The 18,793-nt window shown below is 43.1% G+C and overlaps 1 long non-coding RNA gene across 1 annotated transcript in view; it reads right to left on the minus strand.

Moving 5' to 3' along the window:
• Positions 1 to 1,794: 1,794 nt before the first annotated feature.
• The window catches only part of LOC139279518 (uncharacterized), a 38,771-nt gene continuing 21,772 nt past the window's right edge, over positions 1,795 to 18,793 (minus strand). Inside the window, exon 4 of the long non-coding RNA XR_011596497.1 lies at positions 1,795 to 1,980. This is a non-coding gene — a long non-coding RNA (uncharacterized lncRNA). The remainder of the gene's footprint in view (positions 1,981 to 18,793) is intronic.

An 18,793-nucleotide genomic window follows, 5' to 3' on the forward strand; every position in this document is an offset into this window, starting at 1 on the left:
ATGGAGGTAGATGGCTGATGTGCAGTCACCTCTGCTTCTGAGAAAAAGAATCCAATGGTTTGTCTTACTATTTTTAATGGCCCGCAATTTGTGGTCAGCGACGCAGCAACGGTGGTTGCCACTGGCCTCGAAGAAAGTTGCCCATAAAGATCTCACGATCTCTGTGGTGAAAACTTTAGCTTTCTCGACGATAACTTGATTGTAGTCCTGTCTATAGGGGATCTCCAGTGTCCAGCAGCAGTGAAACATATTGAAACACAGACAGCAAACCAGGAAATAATAAGCCGCTTTTATCATTCATGTTTAAACATTTTTGCAGAGAGCAAAATAAAGATTGCGACATATATATAGGTTTAAGGCAGAAGCTGAAACAAACAAACCTTAAAATAAACATTTTTTTTATTATTTTAAAAATCTGGTCATTTTTTATAACGCAGAAATTTGACATTCCAGAAATATAAAATTGGTTTTTCAGGGCCAGAATGGTTGTCAGCATTAATTATTACTTAGAACAGTGTTAAAAACCCAGTTACAGATCCTCGAAGGCATAACTTTTTATGGGGTGTTTCACAGCGATATTAGAGCGGAAGAAGGGAAATTTACGTTAGTTCAAATGACTTTACTGATTGCCAGCTATGGGGAGTTCCACAGCGCAGCCTGTGACGAGGCAGGAAATGGCTAACCGCAATTTCAGGAGTTCCGCATTTATCTGCAAATGCACTAAATCTTGAAGTTACGGTCAGTTTCAGAGGGGTAATGGTGGAGAACGTTGACAGTTTCATTGTCATTACCATTGCAAGATCTGGGTCAATATCTGGATGTATTTTATTGTGATATACTTGTCTCAAGGTTGCTGCTAAACTGCAGTTACTATTTTATTCCAACAGAGCTGGTCTCCAATCGTCTTGGTTAACCCTTACCACTAGACCAAGACCTAGCTCTGTCAAGCCCGTATGGTGGCTGGTGTGCGATGGTCACCACACGTTAAAAAAATCCACGCACAGGCATCTTCCACTCTTGAGGATGTAGTTCGGGTTCTTCTTTCGAAACACCTTTTTTTGTTGTGGAAGCAAGTCATCCTCGTTTTGAGGGACCGCCTATGATGATGATGATGTTGACTATTTTGTTCACAGTGAAGAATTAACAAAAACATTAAATAATTTTATAATAGACATTTTTGTATTATTCCATCTGATGTGAATCTCTGACACATCAATATCAATGTAGCATTTATGTAATACTTAACAAATCAATTGCTCTGTACAGCAGAAGAAACTCCATAGGGCAGCAACTAACGGAAGTAAAGGATTTATAATATTGAGGCTCAATCACAAGAAAGTTTGAGAAGATTAGATCTTGCAGAGTTAATTAAAGGTGATGAGTTGACAGTTGACAGTTAAGAGAAGTTGTCCAGAACAGTAGCAAAAGGAATTGCCACATTACCTGCTGCTTTGTGCTGAAGGTACAGCTTACAAATGATCCTTTGCTTCAACGTTCATCGGTGTTGTGCCTTTATGAGGACACATAGCGTGTCCAGTATTAGCTCCATCCCTCAATTTCCTCTATTTAGGAGAACTGGTCCAGTATGAGCTGCGAGTCTTGGTCTGGCAGTATATCCACGCTGCCTCCCCCGTGGATGGTGTGGCTATCCAATGGGGGCCTCTTTGTTGTCCTCCTCCTCCCGAGGCGGGCCTGCAATCCCCACTGGCAATGCCTGGCCCTTCATGATGGCCAAGCTGTGCAACATGTAGCACACCACAATGAATTTGGAAACATGAACTGCATGTAGGGATGGTATATCTCTGTCAGCACTTCCTTTTGGAAGTGCAGCCTTCGCACACACTGCTCCTCAAAGAGCAGGAGGTCTGAGCGTTGGTACCTGTAAACCCGTGGGGGTAAGCCCTTCTCCCCAGATGTCTTTGGCTTCTCCTCATCTGTGGGCTGACATGGCCAAGAGCCCTTCTTCTAGCTTGACGCCACCTGGAAATAGCATGCAACATGATACGCTGGCGAACTAATAATGCCCCCAATAAATTCTCTCACTGACCTTGTAAGGACACTGTAATGGCAAATAAAACTGCTGCTTTCAAGTCGGAGCTTCACGCAGCGTGACATGCACACCCATTGCAGTCAATGTGACCTGCGATGTAGGATCCTCCCCCCTCCATTTAAATATGCCACCAATTCTACCTGCTGCATCCTGGGAACACCTGTTTTTTCAGACATTTCCTGGAACGGGCGTTTAATGAGGTGTTAGAGATGAATTTTGCATCCGAGGCGCTGGCAGAACATTACACGACAATTGACATCATGATCTCAGTGAAACTAGAGGGCAGGGTGGTAACTGAATTTGCCTGCCAGGCGGTGAAAGCTGGACGGCCACCGTAACGCCGAGAAACACCCTTAACCGCCTCTCCAGGGCACTAACTGAGGCGTAAGTGAGCCAGAAATCCAGCCCAAAGACTTTACTGCACAGAAACAGTCCATTCAACCCAACTGGTCTATGCCAGTGTTTATGCTCCACACGAGCCTCCTCCCACCCTACTTCATCTCACCCTACCAACATATCCTTTTATTTCTTTCTCCTTCATGTACTAATTTACCTTCCCCCTAAATGCATTTATACTATTTGCCTCAATCACTCCATGTGGAAGCAAATTCCACATTCTAACCACTCTGGGTCAAGAAATTGATTAATATCATTAATAGACATAGCATGCTAATGTTGTTTGTGTAACAGAAAGGTAGATCATCAGGCTGCCTCCTTAGAAATGGACTCTCTCAGGCTAAGAGCAATCTCTTTATGATAAAACTTTGCGGAAGTCTGAATATTAAGTTATACCATTCTTGCACAGTCTGAGTTGTAATGTACAATTTTCTAAAATATAAATCGTTTGATACTTTAATTGTTTGTTGAGGTTAGGTAGGCAAGAGGAATAACACTGGTCAGTTTGGCTCAGTTGGCAGCATTCTTGCCTCTGGATCAAAAGGTTATGCGTTCAAACGCTGCTCTCGGATTTGAGCACATAATTCAGGCTGGCACTTCAGCACAGCACTGCAGAAATGCTGCAAGGTAGGAGAGGGTGATTTTAACCTTCATATTGATTGGACAAAGCAAATTGGCCAGGGTAGCCTTGAGGAAGAGTTCATAGAGTGTATCCTGGATAGTTTCCTTGAACAGTACATTGCGGAACCAACCAGGGAGCAGGCTATCATAGATCTGGTACTGTGTAATGAGACAGGATTAGTAAACGATCTCCTAGTAAAGGATCCTCGAAGAATGAGTAACCATAACATGGTTGAATTTCAAATTCAGTTGGAGGGTGAGAAATTTGGTTCTCAAACCAGTGTCCTAAGCTTAAATTAGGGAAGACTACATAGGCATGAGTGCAGAGTTGACTAAAGTATACTGCAAAAATAGATTCAAGTATGGGACAGTTGATGAGCAGTGGCAGAAATTTAAGGTGATATTTCATAACTTGAGACAAAAATATATCTTAATGAGAAGGAAAGACTAACAGAAGGGATACCCATCCATGGCTAACTAAGGAAATAAGGGATGGTATCAAAATGAAAACAAGGGCATACAAAGTGGCCAAGACTAGTGGGAGGCCAGAGGATTGGGAAACTTTTAAAAGCCAGCAAAGAACGACTAAAAAAATGATAAAGAGAGGGAAGATAGGTTATGAAAGTAAACTAGCATGAAATATAAAAACAGATAGTAAGAATTTCTACTGGTACATAAAAAGGAAAAGAGTGGCTAAAGTAAATGTTGGTCCCCAAGAGGATGAGACTGGATAATTAATAATGGAGAACAGGAAAATGGCAGAGACATTGAACAAATATTTTGTATCGGTCTTCACGGTAGAAGACACTAAAAACATCCCAATAGTGGATAATCAAGGGACTATAGGGAGGGAGGAACTTAATACAATCACTATCACTAATGAAGTAGTACTTGGTAAAATAATGGGACTAAAGGTAGACAAGTCCCCTGGACCTGATGGTTTATATCCTAGGGTCTTAAAATAAGTGGCTGCAGAGAAAGTGAATACATTGATTGTAATCTACCAAAGTTCCCTGGATTCTGGGGTGGTCCCAGCTGATTGGAAAACCACAAATGTAACGCAGAAGGAAAAAGGAGGCAAACAAAAAGCCGGAAACTATAGACCAGTTAGCCTAAAATCTGTCCTTGGGAAAATGCTGGAGTCCATTATTAAGGAAGCAGTAGTGGGACATTTGGAAAAGCATAATTCAATCAAGCAGAGTCAGCATGGTTTTATGAAAGGGAAATCATGTCTGACAAATTTGCTGGAGTTCTTTGAGGATGTAACAAGCAGGGTGGATAAGGGGGGACCAGTGGATGTGGTGTATTTGGATTTCCAGAAGGCATTCGATAAGTGCCACAAAAAAGGTTACTGCACAAGATAAAAGTTCACGGAGCCGGGGGTGATATATTAGCATGGATAGAGGATTGGCTAACTAACAGAAAGCAGAGAGTCGGGATAAATGGGTCATTTTCTGGTTGGCAAACAGTGACTAGTGGGGTGCCGCAGGGATTGGTGCTGGGTCCTCAACTATGTACAATCTATATTAATGACTTGGATGAAGGGACCGAGTGTAATGAAGCCAAGTTTGCTGACGATATAAAGTTGGGTGGGAAAGCAAGTTGTGAGGAGGACTCAAAAAATCTGCAAAAGGATATAGACAGGCTAAGTGAGTGGGCAAAAATTTGGCAGATGGAGTATAATGTGGGAAAATGTGAGGTTATCCACTTTGGCAGAAAAAATAGAAAAGCAAATTATAATTTAAATGGAGAAAAATTGCAAAGTGCTGCAGTGCAGAGGGACCTGGGGGTCCTTGTGCATGAAACACAAAATGTTAGTATGCAGGTACAGCAAGTAATCAGGAAAGCAAATGAAATGTTAGCTTTTATTGCAAGGGGGATAGAGTATAAAAGCATAGAATACTGCGTACATATTTGGTCTTCATATTTAAGGAAGGATCATCATCATCATAGGTGGTCCCTCGAACGAGGATGACTTGCTTCCACGAGAGTTCACAGGTGTTTCAATGAAGGACCCGATATTCCAGTCCTGAACTCCAATTGAAGGGGTGGAAGATGCCTGTGCGTGGATTTTTTTTAAGGTGTGCACATCAGCCACCACATGGGCTTGACAGAGCTAGGCCTTTATCCAGTGGCAAGGGTTAACCAGGATGACTGGGGACCCGCTCTGCTGCACGGACCTAGTGCGCACACATATCACAGTGTGGGCAGATCTGTGCTGCCCCTGGGCCCTCGGCTCTTCTGGGCCCTGTACCCTCATTCGCTGCACCTCCTCCACGATATTTGATAAAAAGAGATAACAAAAGGATATACTTGCATTGGAGGCAGTTTAGAGAAGGTTCACTAGGTTGATTCTGGAGATGAGCAGCAGTTGGGGAGAGGCGGGAGCAGCGTCAGAGCGGCCTATAAAAGGCCCAGCGGGAGCTCGAGTACCAGCGGCAGTTGGGGAGAGGCGGGAGCAGCGTCGGAGCGGCCTATAAAAGGCCCAGTGGGAGCTCGAGTACCAGCGGCAGTTGGGGAGAGGCAGGAGCAGCGTCGGAGCGGCCTATAAAAGGTCCAGCGGGAGCTCGAGTACCAACGGCAGTTGGGGAGAGGCGGGAGCAGCGTCGGAGCGGCCTATAAAAGGCCCAGCGGGAGCTCGAGTACCAGCGGCAGTTGGGGAGAGGCGGGAGCAGCGTCGGAGCGGCCTATAAAAGGCCCAGCGGGAGCTCGAGTACCAGCGGCAGTTGGGGAGAGGCGGGAGCAGCGTCGGAGCGGCCTATAAAAGGCCCAGCGGGAGCTCGAGTACCAGCGGCAGTTGGGGAGAGGTGGGAGCAGCGTCGGAGCAGCCTATAAAAGGCGTACCGGTGCAACTACAGCGGGAGAGAAAGCAAAATAGAAGTATAAAGGAATCAAAAGGTGACGTCACAGCGAATGGGGTAAGTGATTGGCTGGTGATTGATGAGTAGCTTTTCTTTTTCTTTTTTATATCAGTAAGTGAACTGCAACATTTTGTTATTACCAATTTAAGGGTATCTAAGGGTTAAGGCATGGCAGGAGAGCTTGGTCACGTGATATGCTCCTCCTGTACCATGTGGGAACTCAGGGACACTTCCGGTATCCCTGACGACTACGTGTGTGAGAAGTGTATCCGCCTCGAGCCCCTGACGGTCCGCGTTGCGGAATTGGAGCTGAGGGTGGATTCACTCTGGAGCATCCACAATGCTGAGAATGACGTGAGTATCACGTGTAGTGAGTTGGTCTTACCGCAGGAGAAGGGTCCACAGCCAGATAGGGAATGGAAGACCAGCAGCAAGAGCAGTGCAAGGAAGGTAGTGCAGGGGTCCCCTGTGGTCATCCCCCTGCAGAACAGATACACCGTTTTGAGTACTGTTGGGGGGGATGACTCATCAGGGGAGGGCAGCAGCAGCCAAGTTCATGGCACTGTGGCTGGCTCTACTGCACAGGAGGGCAAGAAAAAGAGTGGGAGCGCGATAGTGATAGGGGATTCAATGGTGAGGGGAATAGATAGGCGTTTCTGCGGCCGCAACCGAGACTCCAGGATGGTATGTTGCCTCCCTGGTGCAAGGGTCAAGGATGTCTCGGAGCGGGTGCAGGACATTCTGAAATGGGAGGGAGAACAGCCAGTTGTCGTGGAGCACATTGGTACCAACGACATAGGTAAAAAAAGGGATGAGGTCCTACGAAACGAATTTAAGGAGGTAGGAGCTAAATTAAAAAGTGGGACCTCAAAAGTAGTAATCTCGGGATTGCTACCAGTGCCACGTGCAAGTCAGAGTAGGAATCGCAGGATAGCGCAGATGAATACGTGGCTTGAGCAGTGGTGTAGCAGGGAGGGATTCAAATTCCTGGGGCATTGGAACCGGTTCTGGGGGAGGTGGGACCAGTACAAACCGGACGGTCTGCACCTGGGCAGGACCGGAACCAATGTCCTAGGGTGAGTGTTTGCTAGTGCTGTTGGGGAGGAGTTAAACTAATATGGCAGGGGGATGGGAACCAATGCAGGGAGACAGAGGGAGACAAAAGGGAGGCAGAGGCAGGAGACGGAGGAGAGATGGGGGGGGTGGAGGGCGGAGAGGCCCGGGGCGGGGAACAGGAAGGGCCACTGTGCGGCAGAATTCTAAAAGGACAAAGGGTGTTAAAAAAACAAGCCTGAAGGCTTTGTGTCTTAATGCAAGGAGTATCCGCAATAAGGCGGATGAATTAACTGTGCAAATAGATGTTAACAAATATGATGTGATTGGGATTACGGAGACGTGGCTCCAGGATGATCAGGGCTGGGAACTCAACATCCAGGGGTATTCAACATTCAGGAAGGATAGAATAAAAGGAAAAGGAGGTGGGGTAGCATTGCTGGTTAAAGAGGAGATTAATGCAATAGTTAGGAAAGACATTAGCTTGGATGATGTGGAATCTATATGGGTAGAGCTGCAGAACACCAAAGGGCAAAAAACGTTAGTGGGAGTTGTGTACAGACCTCCAAACAGTAGTAGTGATGTTGGGGAGGGCATCAAACAGGAAATTAGGGGTGCATGCAATAAAGGTGCAGCAGTTATAATGGGTGACTTTAATATGCACATAGATTGGGCTAGCCAAACTGGAAGCAATACGGTGGAGGAGGATTTCCTGGAATGCATAAGGGATGGTTTTCTAGACCAATATGTCGAGGAACCAACTAGGGGGGAGGCCATCTTAGACTGGGTGTTGTGTAATGAGAGAGGACTAATTAGCAATCTCATTGTGCGAGGCCCCTTGGGGAAGAGTGACCATAATATGGTGGAATTCTGCATTAGGATGGAGAATGCTACAGTTAATTCAGAGACCATGGTCCAGAACTTAAAGAAGGGTAACTTTGAAGGTATGAGGCGTGAATTGGCTAGGATAGATTGGCAAATGATACTTAAGGGGTTGACTGTGGATGGGCAATGGCAGACATTTAGAGACCGCATGGATGAATTACAACAATGGTACATTCCTGTCTGGCGTAAAAATAAAAAAGGGAAGGTGGCTCAACCGTGGCTATCTAGGGAAATCAGGGATAGTATTAAAGCCAAGGAAGTGGCATACAAATTGGCCAGAAATAGCAGTGAACCTGGGGACTGGGAGAAATTTAGAACTCAGCAGAGGAGGACAAAGGGTTTGATTAGGGCAGGGAAAATGGAGTACGAGAAGAAGCTTGTAGGGAACATTAAGGCGGATTGCAAACGTTTCTATAGGTATGTAAAGAGAAAAGGTTAGTAAAGACCAGCGTAGGTCCCCTGCAGTCAGAATCAGGGGAAGTCATAACGGGGAACAAAGAAATGGCAGACCAATTGAACAAGTACTTTGGTTCAGTATTCACTAAGGAGGACACAAACAACCTTCTGGATATAAAAGGGGTCAGAGGGTCTACTAGGGAGGAGGAACTGAGGGAAATCTTTATTAGTCGGGAAATTGTGTTGGGGAAATTGATGGGATTGAAGGCTAATAAATCCCCAGGGCCTGATGGACTGCATCCCAGAGTACTTAAGGAGGTAGCCTTGGAAATAGCAGATGCATTGACAGTCATTTTCCAACATTCCATTGACTCTGGATCAGTTCCTATCGAGTGGAGGGTAGCCAATGTAACCCCACTTTTTAAAAAAGGAGGGAGAGAGAAAACAGGGAATTATAGACCGGTCAGCCTGACCTCAGGAGTGGGTAAAATGATGGAATCAATTATTAAGGATGTCATAGCAGCGCATTTGGAAAATGGTGCCATGATAGGTCCAAGTCAGCATGGATTTGTGAAGGGGAAATCATGCTTAACAAATCTTCTGGAATTTTTTGAGGTTGTTTCCAGTAAAGTGGACAAAGGAGAACCAGTTGATGTGGTATATTTGGACTTTCAGAAGGCTTTCGACAAGGTCCCACACAAGAGATTAATGTGCAAAGTTAAAGCACATGGGATTGGGGGTAGTGTGCTGACGTGAATTGAGAACTGGTTGTCAGACAGGAAGCAAAGAGTAGGAGTAATTGGGTACTTTTCAGAATGGCAGGCAGTGACGAGTGGGGTATCGCAAGGTTCTGTGCTGGGGCCCCAGCTGTTTACATTGTACATTAATGATTTCGACGAGGGGATTAAATGTAGTAACTCCAAATTTGCAGATGACACTAAGTTGGGTGGCAGTGTGAGCTGCGAGGAGGATGCTATGAGGCTGCAGAGTGACTTGGATAGGTTAGGTGAGTGGGCAAATGCATGGCAGATGAAGTATAATGTGGATACATGTGAGGTTATCCACTTTGGTGGTAAAAACAGAGAGACAGACTATTATCTGAATGGTGACAGATTAGGAAAAGGGAAGGTGCAACGAGACCTGGGTGTCATGGTACATCAGTCATTGAAGGTTGGCATGCAGGTATAGCAGGCGGTTAAGAAAGCAAATGGCATGTTGGCCTTCATAGCAAGGGGATTTGAGTACAGGGGCAGGGAGGTGTTGCTACAGTTGTACAAGGCCTTGGTGAGGCCACACCTGGAGTATTGTGTACAATTTTGGTCTCCTAACTTGAGGAAGGACATTCTTGCTATTGAGGGAGTGCAGCGAAGATTCACCAGACTGATTCCCGGGATGGTGGGACTGACCTATCAAGAAAGACTGGATCAACTGGGCTTGTATTCACTGGAGTTCAGAAGAATGAGAGGGGACCTCATAGAAACGTTTAAAATTCTGACGGGTTTAGACAGGTTAGATGCAGGAAGAATGTTCCCAATGTTGGGGAAGTCCAGAACCAGAGGTCATAGTCTAAGGATAAGGGGTAAGCCATTTAGGACCGAGATGAGGAGAAACTTCTTCACTCAGGGAGTGGTGAACCTGTGGAATTCTCTGCCACAGAAAGTGGTTGGGGCCAATTCACTTAATATATTCAAAAGGGAGTTAGATGAAGTCCTTACTACTCGGGGGATCAAGGGGTATGGCGAGAAAGCAGGAAGGGGGTACTGAAGTTTCATGTTCAGCCATGAACTCATTGAATGGCGGTGCAGGCTGGAAGGGCTGAATGGCCTGCTCCTGCACCTATTTTCTATGTTTCTATGTTTCTATGAGGGGGCTGAATTATGAAGGTAGGTTGAGTAGGTTGGACCTATACTCATTGGATTTAAGAAGAATGAGAGGTGATCTTATCGAAACATATAACATAATGAGGGGGCTCGACAAGGTGGATGCAGAGAGGATATTTCCACTCATACGGGGGAACTAAAGCTCGAGGACATAGTTTCAGAATAAGGGGCCGCCCATTTAAAACTGAGATGAGGAGAAATTTCTTCTCTCAGAGGGTTGTAAGTCTATGGAATTCTCTGCCCCAGAGAACTGTGCAGGCTTGGTCATTGAATATATTTAAGGCGGAGATAGACAGATTTTTGAGTGATAAGGGAATAAAGGGTTATGGGGAGCGGGCAGGGAAATGGAACTGAGTCCATGATCAGATCAGCCATGATCTTATTCAATGGTGGAGCAGGCTCGAGGGGCCAGGTTGCCTACTCCTGCTCCTATTTCTTATGTTCTTATGATTTTGGATGCAATGTTAAACCAGCCTGCTTGTTCAGGTGGATGCAAAAGATCACAGCCTAAAAGAAAAGCTAGTTCTCTGTATGTCTCGGTCAACATTTACCTCTCTGGTTACTTATCTCATTGCAATTCGCGAGCATTGCTGTGTGCAAATTTTCAGTAATCTTTGCTGACAAAACAATAGTTCAGAAAAGTAATTTATTGGCTGAGGTGCCTTGGGTTGTCATAAAGGTGTGAGCGTCACTATATAAATTCAAACACCTTCTTTGTCATACAGCATTTTACAGAAAGCACGCAATTCAGACTATAAAATGTCAGAATTTGTAACTTGGACTAAAACGTATTCACTTAGCAGAATAAGGAGATCAAATTATCCAGTTAATAGGATTGAATACAATGGGGGAGGAAAGGAATGTGCCTAGGATCTCAATGTAGGTTTATTGAACAAACTAAGTTGCATCCATTGTACTGATATGACAAAACAAAGTTCTACCTATGAACCTGATAAGACCATAATTTTAGTTACTGCAACCAGCTTTTTCTTTTACAACTAAGTCCTTGGACTCAATTTAGATCTAATGCTCTTTAGTCTAAAAATCAAATCATTTCTCTTTCATCCATTTCGATTTAACAATGAATTAGAGCTGAATGTTTTGAAAAAGATCTTACAACTTTTTGACCTTTTTTTGCCGAAAGGCATAATACCCTGTCTCTAATGGTCACTGTATTATCTACAGAGATATTTGGACTGAGCCATTCTTTAACCTTGACTCTTGTGTTTACACATTTTTTTAAAGAAAAAGTATTCTGTCAGAACTTCTTTTGTTGTTTATTTTTGTTTCCTTAATCTCCAAAGAGAATTAAGTGTAGATCTTTTATACTAATTACATGCCAATTATAGCTATCTTTGAGGGCTTTCACATCTTCAGAATGCACCTAAGCCCCTTTTCCATGGCCAGATGTACTGATCCAGTGGCTTTATCAAGAATGAACATCGCTTTGATGGTTTTGCTAATCTTGAAACTACTCCCCTGTCCAACCACATAACTTTTAATGTTCCACTGTGACTTCCAACTCAGAAAAGCCAGAGGTCACTATCTAAAGATGAATGCATCCTTCAAATATTAAAAATAATGTCTTCTCTATCTCATATTGACAAATACCTTTTGTAGAACATAGAATACGGAAGACATTTAAAAAAAAATGTACACGTTTAATACAGAAAAAGTGTAAAGACGGAAAATGTAGATAAGGAATTGAATTTTCTAGCACCAATTACAGAAAATATGAGGAAATTGCACGCAGTGATCTGTGTTTAATGGACATCAGAATCTTCAGATGGTTCTGATATCCCAGATTGATCATGTTATATTGAGAGGTTGATATTGAAACACTCTTTAATTTAAAAAATAAATTATTTTCCAATCTAGAAATAACATAGGCATCACAACGATTTTTAAAAAATTCTTAGGGCTGGATTTTCGGTTGTCTAACGCCTGAGTTAGCGGCCAGCGGGGGTGTTAAGGGGAGTGTAAGAGGTTACCAACTGGGAGCGGAGCAGTTAGCGCCTCGACCGAAAATTCATTAGAGGCTCACCGGGGGCGCAAACCAGTCGCGCCTGGCTGCTGCTGATCACTCTGATCATGACGCATTCCTGGTGCAACGCCCACGCTTGCGCCCTGGTCGGAAAATGAAGTGCGGCCTTCTCATATAACAGCCGCCAAGAACAACGTCTGGAAAAACAGTCGGTACAGGCTTGCAGAGTCGTTAACTGGTGGCTACTTAAAGGGATGAGGAAGCACTTCCGTCCGAGGTCACAGTCAGTGCAACGTTTACACACAGCATGGTGGTGAGCCTCTGAGTTTGCAGCGGCAGACACAAATAAGAGGCCAGCTTGAGAAAAAGTGATTGTTAAAACTTTAATGGGTGCATTACAATGCCGCGCCTTTAAGACTCAGCTTTTCCCTGGATCTGAATCAGAGTTCGGCGCATGCACAATGACTCAGTTAAATTTAGCACCTGCATTTTCGTTAGCGCCGCCTCAGATCTGGTGTGCAATGGCTGATTTAGCATCCCTATCAGCTCTTCGACTGATTCTGACAAATTTCTGGGTGGAGGGAGCAAACTTTTTTAAGGTGCTAAAATTACCACTTCGCCTGGGTTACTGACCCAAATGAGGCGCGACCGAATTTCTCCCCCATTATTTTTGTGCTCAGAACTCGTTCAGTCTGATACAGACTCCTCAATTTATTTCCTTGCTGATAAATCATCCATCTTTGAGTTGATTGCACTGTAGCATTTGTTGGTTGCTGTGTGTGATCCTTAACTCAGTATTTAGGTTTAGCATAGTGGAAAGTGGTTGCAACTGCTAAATTTTATGCAATAAAATGGATCGGGTAAAAATTTGTAAAGAACCAGATCTACATTTAAAAGTTGATTATTTGTTGTAAATAATGAAATGAGTGCATAGGAAAATTTGGATGCAACAGGGATTTATGTACAGTAACATTACATTCACTGAACACTGGATAACCTCTAGACTTGACTATTCCAACGCACTCCTGGCTGGCATCCCAGATTCTACCCTACGTAAACTAGAGGTGATCCAAAACTTGGCTGCCCATGTCAAACTCACACCAAGTCTCACTCACCATCACCCCTATGCTCGCTGACCTACATTGACTCCCGGTTAAGCAGTGCCTTAATTTCAAAATTCTCATCTTTGTTTTCAAATCCTTCCATGGCCTCGCCCCTCCCTATCTCTGTAATCTCCTCCAGCACCACAACCCCCCGAGATGCCTGCGTTCCTCTAATTCTGCAGTCTTGAGCATCCCTGAATCTAATTGCTCAACCATTGGTGGCTGTGCCTTCTGTTGCCTAAGCCCTAAGCTCTGGAATTCCCTACCTCAACCTCTCCGCTTCTCTACATCTCTTTCCTCCTTCAAGACTCTCCTTAAAACATACCTCTTTGACCCAGCTTTAGGTCACCTGCCCTAATTTCTTATGTGGCTCAGTGTCAAATTTTTTATCTCATAATACGCCTGTGAAGTGCCTTGGGACGTTTCACTATGTTAAAGGTGCTATATAAATACAAGTTGTTGTTGTTGTTGATAAAGGGTGTCATATTCTGATAGCTAATCAGTGTAAGCACAGACGTCAGAGAAATCCCGGCGTTCTGCTTGTATCTTAGGGTAATATTTTGTACATTCAAAATAACAACTAAAGATTATAATGTACGGAGAGTGTGAAATGGTTATAAAATTATTTATTAGTTTGCTGTGTGCAACTATAGCCATTATTACACCAGGAATGTAGATAGTTGACCTTTAGGATACATTTGTTATTCCTTTCCAGTATTATGAGTAATTTATTCAACTATGGGGACTGGGATTATTTTTTCATTGACCATTCATCTCAGTCACAGCTTGCCTCTCAGTTACTGCTCTGAACTTTTTATATTTTAATCTTCCACATAGCTAAGTTTAAATTTCTATTTCTATGACTCATTGGTGCTGCAATCATGAAATATATTTAATCATATCTGGAAATGTAGCCTTCCCTGTAAACAGAAGGAACAAGGATGAACTTCCCACTTTGTGCACTAGGAAGGATAGCAATTACTGAGCACATGGAATAATTGTATCTCTTTTACTCATACTTACAATTGCAATGTTAAACATCGTTATTGTTTAAATACAATCGTGGATCTATGAAATCTTAAACCATGTCTATAACAAATTGTGCTCATTACTATGTGGGAATGAAATACTTTACATTTCAGCCACCTAGTGTTATATAGAATTACATAGAATTTACAGCACAGAGCCAGGCCATTTGATCCAACTGGTCCATGCTGCTGCTTATGCTCCACAGAAGCCTCCTCCCACCCTTCTTCATCTAACCCTATCAGAATATCAGTGTAATCATCAATGGAGAGTAAAATTCCCTTTACTCTACCCTAGCTTCAGCAGAGCACGCCCCATTTTTTCCCATTCCAACCATCCTTAAGCCTATTGGAGTGACATTAACTTAAATGCCAAATTAGGGATAATTTTGTGTTGTAAGCTCCTGATGACTAAGAACTGCATTAAGACTGCCAAAGCTCTTTTCCCATAAAATCCTGTCAGGGTTGGCTGGATTTGAACCCAGGTTCCAGAGGTAAAAGGCAGTATCTAAATCATTACAGGCACAATTCCCAGTTCCCACTTCAAATCTCAACTGAAGATCTTGCATTTTCACTATGACAGTTTTAAAGTCTAATGGAGAGATGTGAAGACAACCTCACATAAATCTTGCATGGTTCCTCTCCTAGCATGGAAACAGGGGTATGGTTTACAGAATCAGCCCTCTGGTGTTATAACTCTATTTCAGACCCATTCTTCCCTCCAGCAAGGCTTGACAATGGAAATTAAACTTCAAAAAAATTACTCTTAATCTTTAATACAGTACTTTGATCCACATCTGTGATATGAATGGTAGAATGGAATCCCACATTAAGCGACTAATTGTCAAGCATCCTTTACATGCTACGTAAGCTTTAAATAAAATGTATTAGTTCTCTTCACTTGTTTCATTTCATTTTTGACATCCCTTAAAATTATATCAGATTGTTAAGTCTATTTGCATAACATAATTAAGTAAATACCAGCAGATTTCTGCCAGCTAACTTTTACAGTTGTCATAGATCTGTAGATACAGAAATTAAAATTAGCATTGTGAGTGTGGCTAGGCTTGGACCAATCAAGTCTCGACTCAGTCAACTGCAATCTTTCCCATCTAAGTGCTCTTACATAGGAACAGGAGTAGGCCATTCAGCCCCTCGAGGCTGTTCTTCCATTCTAATGGCTCATGGTTGATCTGTACCTCAACTCCATTTGATGTTTTTGATATCCTTATCCAACAAAAATCTATTGATCTGGGTCTTGAATATATCAATTGAGTCAACATCCACAGCCTTTTGGGAGAGAAAGTTCCAGATTTCCATTACCCTTTCTGTAAAAAATGCTTCCTGATTTCACTCCTAAATAACTTCAACCTTCAAATTATACTCTCTTGTTCTGGGTTTCCCCACCATCTACCCTATTGAATACGTTTATCATTTTAAACACCTCAATTAGATCACCCGTTAACCTTCTAAACTCAAGAGAATACAAACCAAGTTTTTACAATCTGTCCTCATAATTTAGCTAAATCCTGGTATCATTCTGATGAATCTGCATTGTATGTCTTCTTTCCTGATGTATATCTTTCCTGAGATTCGGTGCTCAAAACTGAACAAAGTACTCCGGATAGGGACTGACCAAGATACTTCTTCACTTTTGAATTCCAGCCTGTCCCCCTGAGATAAAGGCCAATTTTTTCCCTTGTACACTAGCTGTTAGTGATACATGTACATGCTCACCTACATCCCTTTGCTCCTTCACAGCTTATAATCTCTCAATGTCAAGAACATATTTAATCTATCTACGTCCCTTCGTGACTCCCTACGCCCATCTGCACAACTTATTGTGTCTCCTAATTTAGTATCATCTGTAAACTTGGATATGTAGCTCCCTATCTGTTCATCCAAGTCATTAATATATCTGGTGAATAGTTGAGGCCCCAGTACAGATCTCTGGGGAATACCATGTGTCATATCCTGCCAATCAGAAAACATTCCCTTTTTCCCTATTCTTTGTCTTCTACCTCCTACTCAATTATCGACTTGTGGATATGTTTAGTAAACTAGTCGAAGCACGCTCATCTGACTTGAGGAATATGTTACACAGTGAACACTACCTGCATAGTGACATGCTGGGGAAAACATCATAACCCAGGGAGTGCATCTGGGGAACCATTACTCGAAATATCTTTATAGGCCAAATTCCATTATAAAATTGGATTTCGTCATCTGTTACAAATGCATATGAAAAATTACTTAAATCATAAAGAAAAAAAGATTTGCATTTATATAGCACCTTTCACAACCACCAGACGTCTCAAAGCTCTTTACAGCCAATGACGTACTTTTGGAGTGAAGTCACTGTTGTCATGTAGGAAATGCGGCAGCCAATTTGTGCTCAGCAAACTCCCACAAACAGCAATGTGATAATGACCAGATAATCTGTTTCTGTTATGTTGATTGAGGGATAAATATTGCCCAGGGCATTTGGGATAACTCCTGCTCTTCTTCGAAATAGTGCCATGGGATCTTTTGCACCCATCTGAGAGTCTAGATGGGGTCTTGGTTTAGCGTCTCATCCAAAAGATGGCAACTCTGTAATTACAGCACTCCCTCGGTACTGCACTAGAGTGCCAACCTAGATTTCCGTGCACAAGTCTCTGGAATGGGACTTGAGCCCACAACAATCTGACTCAGAGGCGAGAACACTACCCACTGCACCACAGCTGACAATCATGTTTTATATTATGAGGTTATCATTACAAATCAAACCCAATGTATTTTTACTCTCACTATATCACTGTAGCTGGAGCAACATGTTTTAAAAAGTTTCATCTGCTTTTTTGATTGTCTCCAAATGCAGAAAGCATAAAGGGAATTATTTGTAGAAACAGCAAAATAAAATTATAGATGTGTGATTGAGATGATTTATTTAACATAAGGCAACAACAGTTGTAGATGTAGTCAAACATTTTTTTTTAAATATATAAGTAAGGCAGTACAGTGACTTCTATTATTTTAGCTATCTAAATGAACAATGTATCTGATGCAAAATTAGAACATTTAGGATATCATTGGGTGTAGTTATTTGAATAGATTAAAGGAATCACTGGGCAGAAATTTTGTCAGAATTGCTCAGAATGAAATATAAAGGATAGTTTTTATAACAGTTCTTAATAGCATTAGTGTCAGTTTGCAGTGCTAAGTAGATTTAGTATTGCATAGCCCTGTGGCCTCTTTTTATTTTCTCCTTTGAATGACGTCGGAGGATATTTGTGAAGAACCACTGCAGGGGCAAGGTTAATGATTGGGAAATCATTATTAATGAGACGTGGGAAGCACAACCAATTGAATTTAAAACATTTTCCAATGGTTCCCTGATTTAGCCTTGCATTACGAACTGATCTTAGAGTCTGTGTGAAATTATTAAAATTATTAAAATGGTAATACAGAACCCACTGGCTCGTACACTGCTGACTCCAATGGCACAGAGGTTTCCAGTGGCCTTACTGAGCAGATTTTCCCCCTCGAGGCTCGCAAATGTGTAAGAAATAATGTCTAAGGTCATTTTCTCAATATCTACTTGGTCTCGCACACATTACTACTCAGATCAATTTATGGGTTTACTACAAGAAAGGTAAATGAGATCTCGCCTGGTCAGGACAACTCTAGTACCTGCACGCAACATGAGTCTGCCTTCTGTGTTAATATTTCATCTGACATGCTTTCATGGTGTTAATTTAGTAAGGGCATCGTGATGTAAATTATGGGAGTCGTAGATAGTTTGAATGAGAAAAGACCATTTAGCTCAACCAAATGCCTCCATCATTTAAGTCCTTCTTCACCCACACAGGCCATATGCATTTTCACCTTGCTGGGGTCTGTATCCCTGTGCTCATTACTGAATTGGAAGCTGCATAATTCTTTGGGCTAGAAATTGCCCTTCATCCCAATCCGGGGCGGTAAACCTTCCGGGGCCGAGATTTCCTGTGTCTGGCCCAGACGTCCCGCCCCCCCCCACACGGAATTTGGGCTGTATGTCTCTCAAATGCAGCGGAACGCTGTCTACGATGCTCCGCTTCCTTTGAGGACCGCTCCCGGAGAGGTAGCACGGCGCTAGCCAGCGCTAAGTGGATGCTCCGCATAACGCTAATGCTCTACAATGCCCCTCCCCTTCGATTAAAGGGGAATGCTGCTGCACACTCTACAGGCTTTTTGGTGGCCGCCATCCTCACACACCAACCTCACGGCCCGTGGGGCAATTTCCCCCGCCGGACGGTGAGGGATCGACATGCACAACGATGAAATCATCGGCGGTTGCGCGCCGGCTCGGAGCGCTAACTGCGGGGTAAATTGCCCCACGTGCACTGCCGGGACAGCACCCCTCCAAACCACCGGGGCAATTTCCTGGGAGGCCATAATGCTCCCCTTTCCCGGAGGCACTAATGGGGCTACAAAAAGGGGCAATTTTGCCTTTACTCTGCTTCAACTTAAGTACAAATAACTTATTTGTAAAGTTATATTTAGCTCATGGTTTCTTGA

The sequence above is a fragment of the Pristiophorus japonicus genome, chromosome 14 (genome assembly GCF_044704955.1).
Source record: "Pristiophorus japonicus isolate sPriJap1 chromosome 14, sPriJap1.hap1, whole genome shotgun sequence".
NCBI classification, from domain to species: Eukaryota; Metazoa; Chordata; class Chondrichthyes; family Pristiophoridae; genus Pristiophorus; species Pristiophorus japonicus.